The following is a 21,380-nucleotide window of genomic DNA, read 5'->3' as shown; positions in this document are numbered from 1 at the left end:
AGTCCTGTGGAGTTGTACTGTGCTCTCTGTCGTTCTCACTATTATATATATATTATTATCTCTTTTTGCCGACGTCTAAATTTTTAAATACCTGAAGCTCGTATCAACACGCGCTTCAACCTAGTCGTCAGATTTCTCCATTAGACTAATGAAATTAAATGTCTCCACACTCTTGTCTAAAAAGCTGAAAAAAAAACCAGCTTTATAGACAAATTTCGAACGTTTTAGTCTATAAAGCTAAAATCTTCAGTCACTTAGACTAATGTAGTACAATTGCCCCGCCTCTTCTCTATAAAGCTGAAACCGGGGCAGTTTTATAGAAGTTTTTGAAAACATGTGCCTAACAATCTGAAATTGTCAGTCTTCTAGGTATAAGGCGCGGCGCAAATTGAACCTAAGCCAGTCACAACCTGCGCCGGTGGGACGGGTGACCTGTGCAGTTATTTTTCTAGCGTGCCGCATATTGAACACTATAACTCGACCATCGGCTGTCGCCGTAACGAATAGAGACGGGCAAAATAAGTGCAAACCTGTAACGGTTACTATTGATACCAGTTCTCAGTGGTACTGAGTACAAATACTGATTACAAAATACTGATGTATCTGATCCTTGTACTGAATTGAGTAGGCAACTAAAAAACGGTAGTTCCGTACATGTAACTAGTAACGTTTTAAAAATATCTTACATGTCCCTAGTAGTCGTAGCGGTATGACTTTCGAAAACATCGAATTTGATCATAAGCGGGTGCATAAAAAGATATCTTACACTGAGTATTCTATTTCTACATACCTTTATAATAACAAGCATAAGTTAAACACTGCATTGATTGTGATTGCAAAAACGGTTCGCATGTTTTAAATAAGATTTTTGCTGATTATGTCTTTGATAAAATATTAAATCACACAAAAAATACAATTCCCAACCATCATTTAATTTTTAACGATAAACAAAAGTCTAATAAATATATGATGACAAGTTTAAAATTGAGCGACTTTGTCGATAACAGTGTCATTAATAAATATTTTTTACCATGAATTATTTTCCAATGATTGTGTGGATTTAGAAATACATACTAAACAATTTTTTGATCTGTATAAAGGAGATTATAATTATGACACATTATGGTACTCCTTATTTTTCAAATAATATGCTCTTGTAAACGCATAACTTTGATTTATTGGCTAAAGCCACACTAACTAGATACTTCACAAGAAATTAAAAATACTTAACATGTAAAAAATTCACTGTTTTAATCAGATATATTATATTCCCTACTATTGGGCCTACTATATTTTATAATAAAATACATATTAAAACAAGCAAACGAAAACTTGTAGAGTAGTGCTGATTGATACAACAGAGCAATAAAATGTTATTCATTCAAGATAGTGTAAAATATATCGCCGCTTATTCATTTCAGATATTTCCATCTCGCAAAACAAAAACACGTAAAAATTAATATCTGGGGCTGAGTCACCCGTCCCAAGCCCAAGAAAACTGTACGTCGATGACAAACCTTCCCAAGCTCGACCTGCGAACGCATGAACTGATAGTAGGATGCGCAGAACGGTCTACGCAACTCGCCGGTGCCAGGTTGTGTCTGCTTAGGATCAATTTGCGCCGGTACTAACACTATAATAATACTTATACTTCTATTAGTTCTCAATTCGGAATTTCAAAGTCATAAAAATTGTGATCTAAGTAATGCCACCCAGATATATACCTACCCTATTGTATCTGGTGATTTATAAGCGTCCAGTATTGCCGGAAACCATTAAAATTTATTTACTTTTCTTAAAAAAGTTTATTTTGGTAAGCAGATAAGTTATACTTTTTTATGCGCGATTGGGAAAATGTTGAAAGTGAATTTTTATAAAAGCGACAATATGAAGCATGCACATACCGACAATATGAAATTAGTTGCTAAATCTTTCAAGATTTATTGTTGGGCAGCCAATTATATTATATAGTATATGTTTTAGGGTTTTTGTCAGGGGTTTTAGGGGTTTTTACAAGAAAACTCATCATGTGACCTAACTGATACGAACATTACCTCACTTTATAAAAGAAAATGGTCAGAAGCTATTAATATCCGATTGTTTTAGTAATTGTATGTTGACCAATAATGATTCTTGGTCAACATACAATTACTAAAATAATCGGACATTGTTAGCTTGTGATCATTTTCTTTGATTGTGTAAAACAATATTCCTATCAGTTAGGCCACTCTGGCTCTCATGGCCTCAATTGTAATTATTATAGTGATAATTAGTGATGATTAGATTGCATTTTATAAAAATGCCCTAGGTCTTAACGGCCTGTTGTGCGTATAAATAAATAAATCGGTACATGAAGCTAACAGGTTTATTAAGTGGACCATATAGAACAATTTGGTGTTGGAGGAAAACTTTTACTTTAGATGTTTGGGTTAGGCCTTTTTTGAACCAATTATACTATAATATCTACCTCAGTAACGCATAGGGCCTTTTTTATTTAAAATTTATTGTAGAACATTTTTGTATAGAAAATTGTTCATACTAAACCGCATAGTTTTAGAAATATTGACGAAAAACGTAAAAAACTACAAATTTACCGATTTCTCCTCCCTCTCCTCCATAAACCCGACGCTCAAAATGGTATGACTTTTTTTTTTAACGCTATGTGGACCATAATAGAGAACAATTTGGTGTTGAAGGATAACTTTCACTTTGGACGTCTGGGTTTGGGTCTAGTTATACCATACTAAATATCGCGACAAAAATTGGCCGCAGTATTGCAGTGTTAACTATGAAAACCTGTAAATGTTTACATCAAAACAACTAACAAGATTAGTAATTATATAGCGTCAAAAAAATTTAAATTAATAGACTAAGGAATAAAATTAAAATTTAAGGTTTCACTATAAGTCCCCAAATAATTTTTTAGGACTTATATACTGAATTTTCATTGTCACCGTATGCTCGCGGTCTATTCCGCATCATGATGCAAATGACATCGTAGCACATTTTTCGGGATTGAGCTTTTAAATTGTGGGCGATGAGGAAACTGTGCCAAGACTAGAGATCTCTGTTCAGCAGACTAGCATCTCTGATGCTAGCCCTGAAAACTCAGGATTAAAGGAAAAATAAATTCGACTGGCGTGCACCGATGGGTGTATATCACAATTAGTTATCGATTTGTTCATATAACAAAATTTATTTAAATGTTATAGCAAACTTATAATATTGTGAGCTTTTTATACATGCAAACTTATAATTGTAATATTGAAAGAATTAGTATTTTTTTTTTCATTTTTTATAAACACAGATAAGATGCTTAAGAATATTACAATCTGATCAAACAATATAAAATTGCTATGGCCGGTGTCGTTCTAGCCATAATTTCTAGAAATATTTTCAAGACATGTAATATTATGACTTTTATAAGTTGAGAATTAATGACATTTCTAGGTTTTACTAGAACACTAGTTCAATCTTAACCATTATTCCCTGTCATTCAGGTATATAATATGCTCCTAACACATGCCTAAGATGAAGACATTGACTACATTTAAAAGATAGAAATTATCTTGAAAAATTTCACAAAGTAGCAAGTATATGTTATTGGAGACTGTAACGAAAATGTGGGTAAAACTGACAATATACAGTGAGCCCGTAAAGGTTGGAATAAATTCATTTTTTCATGAATGGGCAATTTTGGAAATAAATCCCGAAAGAGGTCAATTTTTAGTTTTAAATTAGGACTTTTTGGCATATATATCATACTAGTGACGTCACCCATCTGGGCGTGATGACGCCATCAATGATTTTTTTAAATGAGAATAGGGGTCTAGTGATAGCTCCTTTGAAAAGTAATTCAATTCTCTATTCAGTAATATAAACACTGACATACTTATTTATACAGGGTGTTAAAAAAATTTTTTTTTGATTAAATTTATTGACAAAAAGAAGAATGTGTGTAATTTGTTTAATTCAAAATATATTTTACAGGAAACAGGAAAAAAATGGTTATTTGACAAATAAATATTGTTTTTTGCTTAAATTCAATAATAAAGCAGCCGCCCACCTGTCTCTTGAGAGTTTAACATTTAATTTAAGCGAAAAGCAATGATTATTTTTCAAATAAACATTTTTAGATAAAATTAGATACATTCTTCTTTTTATGTCAATAAATTTAATTAAAAAAATTTTTTTTGGACACCGTGTATAAATAATTATGTTAATATTTATATTAATGAATAGAGAATTGAATTACCTGTCGAATGAGCTACCACACGCCCCCTATTCTCATTTAAAAAAATAATCGATGTCGTCATCACGCCCCGATGGGTGACGTCACTAGTAAGATGTATATGCCAGAAAGTCGTAATTTAAAAATAAAAATTGACCTGTTTCGGGATTTTTTTCCAAAATCGTCCATTCTCGAGAAAATGAATTTATTCCAACCTTTACGTGCTCTCTGTATGTACCAGATTCGAAAGATAATGTGGCTGGATGATTTGGCATGGGTATTAGAGATAATAACAGCCCTATAAATAAAGAAAAAAGTATGTAAAGAAACGGAGCAACATGCCAACCGCTATGTCATGAACTATTTAAAAAGTTAAAGATTTGGTCTGGAAATTCAGACCACAACTTCAAGCCATTCAAGGCCAAAATGGAGAATTAAAAACAGACACAGAGAGCTTTGCAGAGACCTGGAAAAATTAATGCTCGTAATTATACAATGACAGTATAAAAATATATGCATTAGTCTCATAACACAAAAAACGTGAAATCATAGAGCCAGAATCAATCATTTTACAAGCAGAAGTAGAAAAGGCTCTTAAGCAACTAAGAAATACACAGATAAATGGCCTGATGCGAAGAAACCTTTACCCTATCCATAAAAAGGGACAACTAACCGTGCATTTAGGCTGCATGTGCATATGCAGCAATTACAAAACCATTGCCTCTATTCCCCATGCAAGCAAAGTCCTTCTTCTTCTTAGGGTGCTTGTCCGTTCCGAACGTTGGCGAGCATTCGAGCTATGATGATTTTGTTGATTCCTATTCAGAATAGTTGTGTTGAGGACTTTCTATAAAATGTTCTCGAGTTAGCAAGCTAGGATATTCCATCTTCGTCCTGGTGCCCCTTTTACTTCGATTGGAGTAGCTCCTATCTGCCTTGATTTCTCATTATATGTCCCAAGCACTGCAGGTTACGGCCCTTCACGATGTTGACCAAATCTGTGGTTGTGTTCAACCACCGGAGCACTTTTTCACTGGTGACTTTGTCTGTTCATGGTATCTTCAGGATCCTTCTGTATAACCATAGGTACAAAGCCTGAAGTTCTGCTAGAGTTTACACCTCCAATGTCCACGAAGTCGGTGAATCCGTTTTTATCTAGAATTGGTGGAACATATTCAGAAATCAAATTTCATGCAAAAATGCCAAAAATCAATTTTGATGATTTTTCATATCTATCTCGCTGTATCTTTGGTCGCTATAAATATTTCCTTTTGAAAATTTTACTGTATCATCTTTTGAGTATTTAGATGATAAAGAGATTTGTCCAAAATGTTTAGACGTATTAAAAGAGGGGTTGTTAACTTTAAAACATTTTGTCGTCAGATTTCGTTAGTTTAATTTTTAATTAAAAAAGTTGAGTGAAAAAATTTTTAGTTTATAATTATAACCAACACAAAAATAAAACATAATTCATGATGAAGTTTTCTGGATTATTTCATTCATAGGAGATTCTGACCAATAGAAAGCTACAGAAATCTGAATTAAATCGATAATTTTTGATAATCTCCCGTCGTTAAGTATATTACGTCAGATGCCCTTCGTTGCTACGAAAAAATACATTCAGTGACATTAATGACAATTAATGTTTTAAAAGTTATAAATGTCATGACTTTCAACCGTAAAATATTTTATATCAACTGTGTGTTTAACAGTACTAATTTGTACTTACATAAATAAATTACAATAAAATTTTGGTTTTGAACAGTTTTATTCATGAAATAATCGCAACAAATTGCACTCGGATTAATATAGAATTTTTGAGCTTGTGACACTTTCGACATAATTTCACTCGCCTTCGGCTCGTGAAATTAAAACTGTCAAAGTGTCACTTAGGAAAAATTCAATAATTTTAGAGCTCTTGTGCCATTATTACTGATTATTTCATTCATAGGAGATTCTGACCAATAGAAAGCTACAGAAATCTAAATTAAATTGATAATTTTTGATAATTTCCCGGCGTCAAGTATATTACGTAAGATGCCCTTCGTTGCTATGAAAAAATACATTTAGTGACATTAATGACAATTAATGTTTTAAAAATTATAAAAGTGATGACTTTCAACCGTAAAATATTTATAACAACTATGTGTTTAATTGTACTAATTTGTACGTACGACATAAATAAATTACAATAAAATTTTGGTTTTTAACAGTTTTATTCATGAAATAATCGCAACAAATTGCACTCGATCTCTAAAATTAATATAGAATTTTAGAGCTCTTGTGCAATTACTACTGAAAATTTCAGGTCAAAATATACAATAAGAAAAAAGTTATGTGACTTTATAGACGAGTGGCACTTTTCCAAAAAACGTTTTTTTCTCGAGATACTGACCACGGTGTGGTGAATGGCTAATTTTTATCTTACATTATGTTTTTGATGGTGATGAAAACGAAAATAAGGTTAATTTTGAATTTTAGATGGAGGAACATTGTCAAAATAACAACTTTTCTCCTGAAAATAAAAAAAATGAAATCACGTTTTTCTTAAAATTAAAAGTTTGCATTTTTTTTTTCTATAAAACATTTTATTTTTTGAACCCTATAATTTAAACATACACTTGATTAAAAGCTAAATTTCAAATTTTGTCATTCAACGTTTGCGATTACACTTTGAAATTCAGGAATCTGCACCTTTCATTTTAAACAAATCTTAACTTTTATTATAATGAACCAGAAAGATTGAAACAGGCACCATTGTCTTCAGAAAGGTAAGAAATATTATATAGTATAAAAATTTCAGAACACAATATTAAAATGGAACAGTTATTAAACGCAAAAAATGTGATTTAATTTTTTTATTTATTTTTAGGGTAAAATTGCGATTTTGCCATGTAATCCCATGTAAAATTTAAAATAAACCTAATTTTCGTTTTCAGCACTATCAAAAACATAAAATATGACAAAAATTAGCAATTCACTACACCGTGGTCATTACACCACACAGTATCTCGAGAAATAAGCGTTTTTTGTGGTGTGCCGCTCGTCTATAAAGTCACATAACTTTTTTCCTATTACATATTGACTTAAAGTTTTCCAGAAAACTTTTGCATGGATTATCTTTTATTGCTGTGTTGGTTAAAATTATAAGCTAAAAAGTTTGTCACTTAACTTTTTTAAGTAAACATGAAACTAACGAAATCTGACGACAAAATAATTAAAAATTACCAACTCCCCTTTTAATTTGTATAAACATTTTGTACCAAGCTAGTTGTTATCTAAATACTTTAAAAATTATACAGTAAAATTTTTAAGAGGAAATATTTACAGCGACCAAAGATACAGCGAGGTAAAGATGAAAAATCATCAAAATTGATTTTTCGCATTTTTGCATAAAATTAAATTTTTTAACATGTTCCACCAATTCTAGGTAAAAATAAATTTCATATTTAGATTCAGCGACCTCAAAAACGTAAAAAACTACCAAAATTGGTCATTCACCTTAAAGTCAATTTTCGTGGTCGGTATAACGTAATTTTAGGGTTTGCTGTCGCTCGCTTACTAAAAAAGCTTGGTGTTCAAAAATACATCAAAAAACACAAGCGCAGAGCTAACCCATTATATCGAAACAAGTAGTATTATGTATTAGTCTTATATCCTAAATAAAGCTATCCAACACCTGTTAATACATCGATGCATAATAACTACGGCCTACGACACCTTTCAAAACGTTATAAGACATGTTGCACCGTGTGCCATCAATCTTCGTCGTATATTTATCGATGTCATAGAACGATTTTAATGTATTTTTGTATTATGACGGACCATCGGATCGTCTGCTCGGATGATATATCTCCAATGGACAATAAAATATAAAAGACGAGAGGTAGCAATAGCAAAGCGAATATTAGGCTAGTAAAAAATATAAACCATGTCATTCCATGTTGTACACTGTGAAAAACACAATATATTTTGTAATGGCATATAATATATTAATCATTCAGTTAGTTGCAATTAGATTATAGTGTAATGTGTAGTGTGCGTTGAGTAAATGTCTTGTTACTAAGTAAAGTCGACTTCATTGTTTTTCCAAATAGACGCTAATTGTCTAATAATCTCTGAAATTGATGATCCGAATTATACAAAACCAATTATTATACATATCATATTGCAAAATATTAATAGTAAAAGACCAAATATTAATCCTAAGCAACAGAAAAGATATAGCAGAGACATGGAGATTATATTGCCGGAATCTATATTAACATGATCAACGCCAGGAACTTGTTTACCAAAGTTCCAAAGAAATGGAAGAAGAACCTGACATACTTAAATACAAAATAAAAAGATGAAAAAAAATTTTAAGAAACGCTTTTCTTTAGTTACGGGTGACTAAATTTAAAAATATTATAAAAAAATCAACTAAAAAGCAAAAAATAAAAAAATTTAAACTCGAAGGATTATCCGAAAAAAAATTGTTAGACAGATTAAATATATAAAAATATCACACATTCGTTAGAAAATTGAAAAAATCTAACACATTCTTTAAAGAAAAGCATGGTGCGAAATCCGTTTTTTCGATGAAGAAGCGCCCCACACTTTTCTTTAACGAATGTGTTAGATTTTTTCAATTTTTTAACGAATGTGTGAGATTTTTGTATATTTAATCTGTCTAACAGTTTTTTTTCGAACAATCCTTCGAATTTGATTTTTTTTTATTTTTTGCTTTTTAGTTGATTTTTTTTTTATATTTTGAATGTTAGTCACTCGTAACTAATGAAAGCGTTTTCTAATTTTTTTTTTCATATATTTTTATGTCTTACTTTTTAGTCTTACACTTTTCAAACATTAAAATATATCGTCATGTTTATGAAAATATATGTATAACATGTATATAATATATGTACAAACATGAAAAGTAGTAATAATCTACAAAAATTTGAAACTTTATTGTTTATTTATGAAGCGAAACGTAAACTATTAACGTAAAAAGTGAAATTGTTTATAATTTATATACTTAGCTACAATCTGTAAAAGTTTCAAGTTTCTTCATTGTAAAAAACAAGAGAATTTAAGCATTTTCCCTTAAAATCGTTTTTTTTTATTTAAATGATTAATAAACATAAAAAAATTATTGACTATTCGTGTATTGTTCCCGAGATTGCATGCATATGTCTGCAAAATTTCGTTCATTTGCATTGAAGAAAAGGCAGTCAAATTAACGTCTAAAGATTTGACCCAAACGATTGAACTACAGAAAAGTGAAAACCATCAGTAAATTCAAGTATAACAAAGCACCATGTCCAGATATCATAGTAGCAGAATGCCACTATAAAGTTTTATAGATTATCACATAGCGTTCGAGAGGGTCAAATGGCAACATTTATGGCAAATACTAATATAAAAGTAGTAGCCTTACCACAACAATTAATATCGGTTATAACTGAACTATACTAACACACTATTGGAATAGTTAAATTGCTTGACACACTCTCAAACGAATTTCATCCAGAACAATGTATGGTGTGATATACACTTCATGATATACAGGGTGTCCCGAAAAGATTGGTCATAAATTATACCACAGATTCTGGGGTGAAAAATAGATTGATTGAACCTCACTTACCTATATACAATAGTGCACACAAAAAAAGTTACAGCCCTTTGAACTTACAAAATGAAAATAGATTTTTTTTCATATATCGAAAACTTTCAAAGATTTTTTATTGAAAATGGACATGTGGCATTTTTATGGCAGCAACATCTTAAAAAAAAATTAAAGTGAGATTTGTGCACCCCATAAAAATTTTATGGGGTGTTGTTCCATTAAACCCCCCCAAACTTTTGTGTACGTTCCAATTGAATTATTATTGTGGCACCATTAGTTAAACACAATGTTTCTAAAACTTTTTTGGCTCTTAGTACTTTTTCGATAAGTCAGTGTTTATCGAGATATTTTGAATATTTGTCGAATGCACCACATATTTGTATATGGTTAAGTACGGTTATAGAGACCTGTTAATAATCTGAAAATTTATTTATAATTTACATTTTTAGGTATATTTTGAAAAAGAAGCTACATCTCGATAAAAGGTGACTTATAAAAAAAGACTAAGAGGCAAAAGTCTTAAAAACACTGTGTTTAACTAATGGTACCTCAATAATAGTTTAATTGGAACTTACACAAACATTTGGGGGGTTTAAAGGAACAAAACCATCATAAAATTTTTACATAAATATATTGAAAAAAAAGCCACATCTCGATAAAAACTGGCTTATCTAAAAAATAATAGGAGGCAAAAAAGTTTAAAAACGTTGTGTTTAACTAACGGTACCACAATAATGAACTAATTGGAACGTACACAAAAGTTTGGCGGGGTTTAAGGGAACAAAATCCCCATAAATTTTTTACGGGGTGGACAAATTTCACTATAATTTTGTTTTAAGATGTTCCTGTGATAAGAATGATACATGTCCATTTTCAATAAAAAATCTCTAATAGTTTTCGATATATTGAAAACAATCTATTTTCATTTTGTAACTTCAAAGGGCTGTAACTTTTTTTATGAGCACATTTGTACTAAGGTAAGTTAAGTTCAATCGAACTATTTTTGACCCCAGAATGTGTGGTATAATTTATGACCAATCTTTTCGGGACACCCTGTATATTTCACATATTATATTTCGTCTTGCTTATGTTGACTGATAGTCCATATTCTTTACTTACTGCGATCACTTTATTAAGCAGTATCTGTAGGTTTTCATGTGATTCGGCTAAAACTGTGTCATCAGCGTATCTCAGATTATTTATGATCATGCCATTAATTCTAATGCCTACGCTGTTCATCCATTGCATTACTTAATATGTATTCCGAGTACATATTAAATAATATTGGTGAAAGAATACACCCTTATCGAACACCTCTTTGTATTTCTATTTCTCCTGATGTTATGTCTTCTATTCTCATTACTGCTTTTTGGCCGTAGTATTGAAATTATTCATATATCTCTGTGGTCTAATCTTCTTTTTTCTAATGATTCAATGATCTGGTCATATCTAACCCTAGCACAAAAGCCTTTCTGAAATTTCACGAAGTCTAAAAATGAGGTTGATCAACTGTTTGTCATTCTATCTGGTCTAATGACGGAGTTGTGTTTAGATATTATTGACAGACAGACCTGGATAACATTTTCACATTTTTTTAAACTTGCCCGAACACAAAAATTGATTTTGCGCGCATAACTGGGATTCAAAATCGTCTGTCGTTTCAAGCGTTATTTCTGAGAAACGGTTCCTTCTACACAAACAGTGCCAATAGACCTTTTTGTTCAAAATTATCTCAGCTACATTTCTTGTTTGAAACATTTTTTTCTACGGCGTACAGATTCCCCGTCTCCTATGAGGGGGATTTCAGGGAGAGCCGGTGAGTAGTAATAACAACGTTTTTTTTTTGTATTTTTTAAGTCCCGCTTGTTCGTCTCGTTTTTAGAGATCAAATTTCTGACGCCTGGACTATCAGTAACCTCACAAATAATTTGTTGAATGACACATTACTAACGCCAAACGGGATAAAGATTGATGCAAATATGTTATAATATCTCTTATACGTCTATACGTCAAATCGAATCGTTGTACCCGAGTAACAGGTGGATATAAACTGTGATTGAAAGGATATAGAGCGTACAATATGGTTCTCCAAAGCGTAGTCCCTGTAGCCTGAGCCATAAAACTTGTAACAGAAAATCAATTTTGATATGTTGCCGGCTGTGCGGCAGTAACATTAAGCCTTAATACAAAGCTTTGTAAAATTTCACGAATTTGTTTAAAAGTTTTCCAAGTTATTAATTAAATACTGGAAAACAACATGGTACATTATATTTGGTTTGAAGAATCTTCTGTTAATTCATTTATACTGAGAGAAAATTTCAGTAGGTATTTCTTCCGAGAGAATTGTTGAACATGATTGGAATTAAACAACTAAAAATATTAGCAACTTTTAAGCATATAATTTATTACAAAAATAATATTTCGTCTCTATCTTCTAGAACTTAAATTAACAATATCTTTCTGGAGTATTTTCCGGAGTACTGCAGGGACAAAGAGCAAAAGAAGGAGTTGGTATATTAGTGAATAAAAGAATAGAATCAAGGATAACAAATTACGAAGCAGTATCATCTAGAATAATTACAGCCCAAATAGAACTAAAAGATAAGATAGGGATAATACAAATATACGGACCAACAGAAGGTACTGAAGAAGAGGCTATGATAGAATTAGAGTAGGTAAGGACATTAATAGGGGATTAGGATGTATTGGACAATATGGGGAAGAAACGTTAAATAGAAATGGAATTAAAATGCTAGAATTCCGCCAAACGAATGACCCGATAATAGGAAACAAATTCAGTGAACAAACCATTGAAGACAAATATAGATTTGTGGCTGAAATGAGAAATGCAAAGAACTTAATCGACTATATAGTATATACGAGAAATTTGGAACAAAAAATACAAAACATCTTAACGGAAAAAGAGCCAGAGCTGTTCACACAACACAGGCTTGTCACTGCAAAACTGAAGGATGAAAAAATAGAGGAGGTGGAAAGAAAAGAGTACAAGAAAGTAAAAGTAAACAAACTAAAGATAGAACGTGTGCGAGAACTTTACAAGAAGGAAACCAATAAAAGATTGAGGCAGATAGAGTGCCAAAAAGAAACATGGACAATGGAAGAAAGATGAAAAACTTACAGGGAAGTATTAAAGAAAACAGCAGCTGAAGTACGTGAAATCAAAAAATGTAATAATCAATTGAAGAGGACAAGATGGTGGAATAAAGAAGTGAAAACAGAAATAAAAAAGAAGAAAATGGCATGGAAAAAATACATCGAAACAGGATTAGAAGAAGATAAAGAAGAATATTACAAGCAGAGATGATTGGTAAAAAAGACAGTCACACAAGCAAAAGCAAAATCATGGAGAGAATTTAGAGAAAAACTGCAAAAAGGGTATATAACAAATAATAGAAACTTTTGGACGACAATACGACACATGAAGGGGGGAAAACGAAAGGAGATAAATGCAGTAAGAGACAGATCAATGCAAATTCAAATAAACCCGGAACAAATAGCTAGGGTATGGAAAGAATATTATGAGGAAAAATTTGATACTGAAGTAACACAGGTTGACAATGTAATAAATGAAGGCCAAGAAAACACAGAGATAGACCAAATAAGTAGAGAAGAAGTAATAGAAGGAATATCAAACATAAAAATAGACAAGGCAGGAGATGATGAAATTGAACCGGAAATGGTAAAATACATGGGAGAAGAGGGAATAAACTGGCTATAGGCAATATATAAAGAGGCGTGGGAAAAACAAGCAACCCCTAGAGACTGGAAGAATAACATTATTGTACCAATATACAAAAAAAAAGAACATATAAACTGCGAAAACTACAGAGCTATATGTCTGTCATCGGTATGCTTTAAAAGGTATACGAAAATAATAGAGAAAAGACTAAGACAATAAGTAGAAATGAAATTGGGAGATGAACAAGCGGCCTTTAGACCAGGAAGACAAACAAATGACAACATATTTACCATCAGGAACCTAATCGAAAGATGCTTAGACACGGGGGAAAATTGGTATGAGCATTCATAGACCTAACAGCAGCATTTGACACGATAGAAAGACAAATTGTAGGGGAATGCTTGAGGAAAATAAATGTACCAAACAGATTGATAAAAATTATAGAAAGTACTTACAAAGAGGTAAAAGGAAGAGTACAAATAGCAGGAGAACGATCAGAAGAATTTAATTGGAATAGTGGTATTAAACAAGGAGATAGTCTCAGTCCTTTACTATTCATAATCGTAATAAATGAATTAATAAGAAAAACTAGAGCAAGAACCAACCAACTACAGACAATAATAGGATACCATAGATTACAACCGGTAACAATAGAATCCTTAATGTATGCGGACGACATAGTACTAATAGCAGATTCCAAGAACAAAATGCAGAAACTAATGGATATATGGGTAGAGGAAATAGAAGAGCTTAAAATGGAAATAAACTAGGAAAAAAGTAAGATAATGATAATCAACGGCAAAGAAGATAATGAAATAAAGGTAAAATGCAAAATCTCAGAACTGGAAATAGTTACAACTTACGCATACCTGGGAAGTATCATTACTAACGACGGAAAAATAGACTAGGAAATAACAAATAGAGCAAAGAAATCAAACAAGTTATACTATGCCTTAGCTCCAATAATGGGGAAAAAAGAACTTGCAAGAGAGACAAAAATAAACATATATGACACAATAGTGATACCGACTGTGCTCTACGCAAGTGAAAACTGGACAATTCTGGAAAAACATAAGAGCAGAATAAATGCAATGGAGATGAGACATTTAAGAAGGATAGTTGGAAAGACAAAATGGGATAGATTAAGCAACGACACTACTAGAAGAATGGTCAACCAAGAACCAATAATGAATAAACTAAAAAAGAGACAAATGAATTGGTATGGGCATTTAATGAGGATGCAACCCAACAGAATTACGAGAAGAATCCACGAAGCAAGGAACATTGCAGAAAGAAAAAGAGGCAGACCAAGAAAAAAATGGATACAGCAAATAGTAGAGGCGGGAAAAGTTAAAGGAAAATCAATCGAGGAATTAAAAATAATTAAAAAAAAACAGAAAAGAATGGAAGAGATGGGTGAATGTAAATTAAAATAGTGATCCCAAATCCGACACCCTGATAGTGTACAAGGAAGGGAGAAAGAAGAAGAAGAAGAATCTTCTGTTAATTCATTTATACTGAGAGAAATTTTCATTAGGTATTTCTTCCGAGAGAATTGTTGAACATGATTGGAATTAAACAACTAAAAATATTAGCAACTTTTGAGCATATAATTTATTACCAAAATAATACTTCGTCTCTATCTTCTAGAACTTAATTTATCAATATCTTTCTCTTCAGTCTTGACGCCCCGGAGGAACTATAGTGGTCATCGTGATGTCGTGGTTTGTTTGTCTTCAAAGATCTCTCACTCTGGTCATTTCTTCTTTCAAACGTCATTCTTTTTCATGTAATTTGGTCGATCCATCTGGTCGAATATCCACTTCGTGATCTTCGGCCTTCTATATTTCATTGGATGATAACTAATTCCACGTTTTGATACACATTTGCTATTTAAAAAAACTGGGGGTTTTTCGTATAAAACCCCTAAAAAAATTCGTCCCCCTTGTAACAGTCCCACACGTAATAGAAAATAAAAGCCTAAACGGTGGTGTTGTTTATAGCCAGGGAGGTAGTGTCAAATTTGACCGGAGCATTTTAGCATGGCTGGTTTCTTATTATTTAGGTAGATGCTCCAAAGCTTATTAACAAATGATGTGTCAGCTGGCCCAAAACCGGGGATTTTAGTCAAGAAAAGGTAAAACATGAAAGTTGATGGACCAACGCTACAGCTTAAATGTCAAATATTTATATACGTTACTCAGAACATTTAATGGACTTGCTTACTTGGCGCCTACATTTCACTCGGGTACTTGGCGCCTACATTTCACTCGGGAGATCGGGGTTCAAATCCTGGCGCGGAAAATTCTTTTTGTTTTTTAAATTGACATTTTATTTTGAAAAATATTTATACGAGACAATATAAAAAAATCTGTATGTCTAATTCTTTTTGTTTTTTAAATTGACATTTTATTTGGAAAAATATTTATACGAGACAATATAAAAAAATATGTATGTCTTTTATAGAATTATGCATAGAACTTATGAAATAGCATAATATATACATTTGATCATAAATATTATGATTCACCTTAATAAGCAAAATCACTGTACATTAGTGTACATGAACCCCTGAAGCTTCCTGTGTTAGTACGACCAATCTAAGTGAAAAAGTGGGTTGGCCTCCCCACCCCACCCCCTCCTGACATTTTTTTATCTTTTTAGACTAACTGTTTTTTGCATAATTTTATGTGATGTAAAACCAAAAAATACATACAACTCTAATTTTTCACTTTTCTATCACCAACCCCCATTTTTTAATAGCAATCTAATTATTTCCCTGTTCTCTATAATATATAAAAATGAATTTTTGTCTGTATGTCCCTTATAGAATCGTAAACTATGCATTTAATCATATAATGACCTCAAGCAAAGTTTTTGTACTTACATGAACCCAGGAAGGAGTTAATACGACCAACCTAAGTAATCATTATTTTGTGATGTTTGCGTAAATAAATTATTTACGCAGACACCACAAAACAATAAGTATGTATTGTTTATTAGAAAAAAGTAGTCGCAATATTTTTGAGTATTTTTTGGCTTTCTGGTAATTTTTAGGTATTTAACTTTTAAACATTATTTGGTTCTAAGGCGGTACGAAGTTTGCCTGGTCAGCTACGTAATACTAAAAAAATATTCTTGGACTAGTTTGGCAAAGACTAAAAAGTATAAATCATTAATTTATGAATTTTAGATTGTAAGAAAAAAGCGTCCACATGGAACAAGTGGAAGAAGGTCTGAAAACACTTGAGATTACCAATTGGAGGAACAAAGCAAAGAACAGAACAGAATGGCGGAAAATCTTAAAACAAGCCAGAAGTCAAAAAGGGTTGTCGAGCTACTGATGATGATGATGAAGAAAAAATCGTCAGCTGCATTATGTAGGTACATGGCAAGAAATGTTAGCTGGTCAAGTGAACGTGACAGAAAAATACGGAAATCCCGTATCATTTTTTCTTCATCATCATCATCAGTAGCTCTACAACCCTTTTTGGCTCCTGGCTTGTTCTAAGATTTTCCGCCATTCTGTTCTGTTCCTTGCTTTGTTCCTCCAATTGGTAATCTCAAGTGTTTTCAGACCTTCTTCCACTTGTTCCATGTGGACGCTTTTTTCTTACAATCTAAAATTCATAAATTAATGATTTATACTTTTTAGTCTTTGCCAAACTAGTCCAAGAATATTTTTTTAGTATTACCTAGCTGACCAGGCAAACTTCGTACCGCCTTAGAACCAAATAATGTTTAAAAGTTAAATACCTAAAAATTACCAGGAAGCCAAAAAATACTCAAAAATATTGCGTCTACTTTTTTCTAATAAACAATACATACTTATTATTTTGTGGTGTCTGCGTAAATAATTTATTTACGCAGACATCACAAAATAATGATTACTTAGGTTGGTCGTATTAACTCCTTCCTGGGTTCATGTAAGTACAAAAACTTTGCTTGAGGTCATTATATGATTAAATGCATAGTTTACGATTCTATAAGGGACATACAGACAAAAATTCATTTTTATATATTATAGAGAACAGGGAAATAATTAGATTGCTATTAAAAATGGGGGTTGGTGATAGAAAAGTGAAAAATTAGGGTTGTATGTATTTTTTGGTTTTAAATCACATAAAATTATGCAAAAAACAGTTTGTCTAAAAAGATAAAAAAATGTCAGGAGGGGGGTGGGGTGGGGAGGCCAACCCCCTTTTTCACTTAGATTGGTCGTACTAACTCAGGAAGCTTCAGGGGTTTACAGCCTCCCATTTGATCTTGTTTATTTTGGTTCTTCTTCCTGCAACCCTCAGAGGGGCAGTTTCAGTAACGGTTGGACCGTTACACCACATTGGTGTTAGCTTCGTACCACGGACTTGGGTATTAGACATCAAGGAACATTGGAACCTGTGAAAAGGGGTTTGTTTTGGGGACATTTATTTGTAACGGTTAAAGACATACTGTTTTTTTAATTTTTCAGGACATTTAGCATACTTATACTTTCATAATTTAATTACATATATTTTTTCTTTCCTCCAAAAACATAAGTATACTGTAATTTATCAGAGCCATACCTAAAGTTGATAGTGTTCCCCAAATTTACATAATTCCTTGGTAGAAGTTTCGAGCTCGAATATTCTTCCCACATATATGTTCTTTACCCTTGGTTTGTATTAATTTTAGACTTGTTCCCATGTAAATTAAATATATAATTGTCTTAATTCTCTAACTTTAAAATCATTTAACTTGCTTTCATACTTTATCAATTTTTATTAGTTTTTTGCAAATATTATTTAACGTTAACGTATCAATCATTTCCTTTTTATATTAACTTTGAATCAATCCCTAGTACCTAGCCCCTCAGGACGGTACTAGTTTTACTTGTTATTATTATTAAGAACCACTAGTCATAAAAGGGTTTTTATATCCAGTACTACGTTGGTTCATTTAGGGACTTGTTACCCGTCAACTCATTGAGAGTTATATAAAAATATTATTTATATTAGGTATTTTTATTATTATATTATCAGGTAGTATTCAATTAGGCTGTACGTATTTTATTCGTACTATTATTTGGTGAAGGGTTGTCATTTAACCTAGATGTAAGTTGAGGGTATGCTTCCTAGGAAAGCTACTCCAATAATAATTTAATAGGTAATTATATTTATATCACAATAGGTAATTATTTCTCATTGTCATTTTAGAGTTAGATAGTTACACTTGTCATAACTTAGAGGTTGTCAATAATCTAGATAGTTATATATAATAAATATTTATTTGTTTTGTATACCAATTATTTTTTTTCCCAGTTTTGAATTTAATAATTTAATATATTGAATATTTTACAGCAGTGTAAGATACCTGGAAGTTTGGTCCATTCCAACTTCTGGCGCCCATAATTCAGTCTATTTTATTTATCTTCTATATTCTTCTATTTTATTATATTATTATATTTATTTAATTTATTTTCTGAACATATATTTTTATCTTAAGATTTCCCTTTTCTAGTCATCATCTCTCTTTAGGTTGAGCTACTGTTCTTTGACAGGCATGCAAACGAGCCGTATCCATCCTTGAGTGTCAAGTTGTTCTCTTGCAGCTCTTGCTAGCCAACTCTATTCAGTTTGCCTCTGTCTCTCCATACTTCCATTATCAGTTCATCACCCTTCCTTAATTCATTTCATCTTATCATTTTAGTTCAACAAATACTACTGCAAAGTGGTATATTTTTGTTACAGGTTCATGCACAGTAATTTTGCTTATTAAGGTGAATCATAATATTTATGATCAAATGTATATATTATGCTATTTCATAAGTTCTATGCATAATTCTATAAAAGACATACAGATTTTTTTATATTGTCTCGTATAAATAATAAAAACGTGGTATTAGAAAAATAAATATTTTTCAAAATAAAATGTCAATTTATAAAACAAAAAGAATTTTCCGCGCCAGGATTTGAACCCGGATCTCCTAAGTGAAAGGTAGGCGCCAAGTAAGCAAGTCCATTAAATGTTCTTAGTAACTTATATAAATATTTGACATTTAAGGTGTAGCGTTGGTCCATCAACTTTCATGTTTTACCTTTTCTTGACTAAAATCCCCGGTTTTGGGCCAGCTGACACATCATTTGTTAATAAGCTTTGGAGCACCTACCTAAATAATAAGAAACCAGCCGTGCTAAAATGCTCCGGTCAAATTTGACACTACCTCCCTGGCTATTATATAATAGGAAAAGGGAATAGAATTTTGACAAGATGTTGTTATGCCATATTATAGTCGAGGAAATGAACCTGAAAAAATGGCAAAACCTCGCAATTTTTTCGTCCAGCATCGATTTGTACAAAAATTTGGAATTGGGCTCATTACATCCTCTAGTTAATTTTCTATATTGAGCCGTTGTACGCTTTTGGTTTTGTAAGGGTGAAAACTACCCTTAATTGTAAAAAACTATAAAATAACATTTTAAACTTTAATATTGTCAACATTTGGTTTTTATTAGTTACATAATAAATGTTTTATGCTTTAAGATATACTATCATAATATTTCAACCCTTAAAACCACCCTTGTTGGAGCTATATATAAAAAATTTACTTATCCTTAAAGAATAATTTCGGCTTGCATCGATTTACATAAAAATTTGGGATTATGATCATCTCACCCTGTACTTCATATTCTATATCATGCTTAAGGGCGTTGATTATTTTTAGGGGTGTAAACTACCCCTTATTGTCAAAAATTATATAAAAACATTGTAAACCTTAATACGGGTAAAATTTGGTTTTGATTGGTTAAATAATGATTGTTTTATACTTTAGGATATAATATCATAATATTTCAACCCTTAAAACCACCCTTAATAACATTACAGTTTTTATAAGTAAATATTTTAATAGGTCTATACAGAAAAAAAAGTAGAATTAAAGAATTACAAAAACATTTATTTACACAAAAATACGAATTTACAAATATGTACAAATACAAATACAAATAGTTTTTTAGTCATCTTCCAGTTTACGAACCGGTCCTGTGGTATTATACATACATTGAAAATTATCCATAAGCGGACTATCCGAATTTTTCGAAAAAAAAAATCGTTTTATAAACATATCTCCTTCATTTTTGGCAGTGAACAGTTTTTTCAAAAATGACTTTATAGGATTTTTGAAGAGTTATAAGATTGTGTAAACTAAATTCCGTAAGATCCATCAGTTTTTAATTAGGGTGGGTTTAAAGGGCTCGAATAAGGGGGTGTTTGCTCGTAAATAGAGGTTTTAAACAGCTATATCTCGCTAACTGTTCACTGTAATGAAAATCTATGCACAAGAGAATTTTAGTTATTAAAGAAGCTATAATTTAGTAGTCTATCATTTTTTCCGTATCTCCAGTATTTTCGGAGATATTTTGAAGTAAAAGGTGAAAAATGGGAAATTCCAAAAAATTTATTTTTCTTTAAACTCCAATTTTTCTAAAATTAGGCCTTTTAAATAGGTCAAACTTCTTGGATGTATTGATAATACAAATATAAAAGGAACTGCAGAAAGGTGAAGACCAATTTTTAGGCAGGAGGGTAGTAAGGTGGTTGTTTGCACTGGTTTATTCATAGAAAAAAGCAGGTACCGACCTTTTTTTGATCATAAGTTGCCTAATTTTCCAACTAGAAACTTTTTATGAAAGGCCTTACTGTATGCTCTGTTTTTCCGTTATTTTAATTTGAATCTTTCAAATTATGCATTTGACGAAAAAAGCTAACTTTGACATGCCGTATCTCGGTTTGTATTGGTCTTAGCGATATTGCAGAAAAATAATTTGGTTTGTGTTACTAAAACACACAATTTTGATATCTACAGT

The 21,380-nt window shown here is 31.6% G+C and overlaps 1 protein-coding gene across 1 annotated transcript in view; it reads right to left on the bottom strand.

Moving 5' to 3' along the window:
* LOC126887253 (pikachurin) overlaps nt 1–21,380 on the bottom strand; it is a 679,948-nt gene that overhangs the window by 87,924 nt on the left and 570,644 nt on the right. The gene's annotated exons all lie outside the window — the stretch shown is intronic.

Source organism: Diabrotica virgifera, chromosome 6 (genome assembly GCF_917563875.1).
Source record: "Diabrotica virgifera virgifera chromosome 6, PGI_DIABVI_V3a".
In the NCBI taxonomy this organism is placed as follows: domain Eukaryota; kingdom Metazoa; phylum Arthropoda; class Insecta; order Coleoptera; family Chrysomelidae; genus Diabrotica; species Diabrotica virgifera.
The sequence above is the reverse complement of the archived record's forward strand: the minus strand, read 5'-3'. Positions and strand labels throughout refer to the sequence as shown.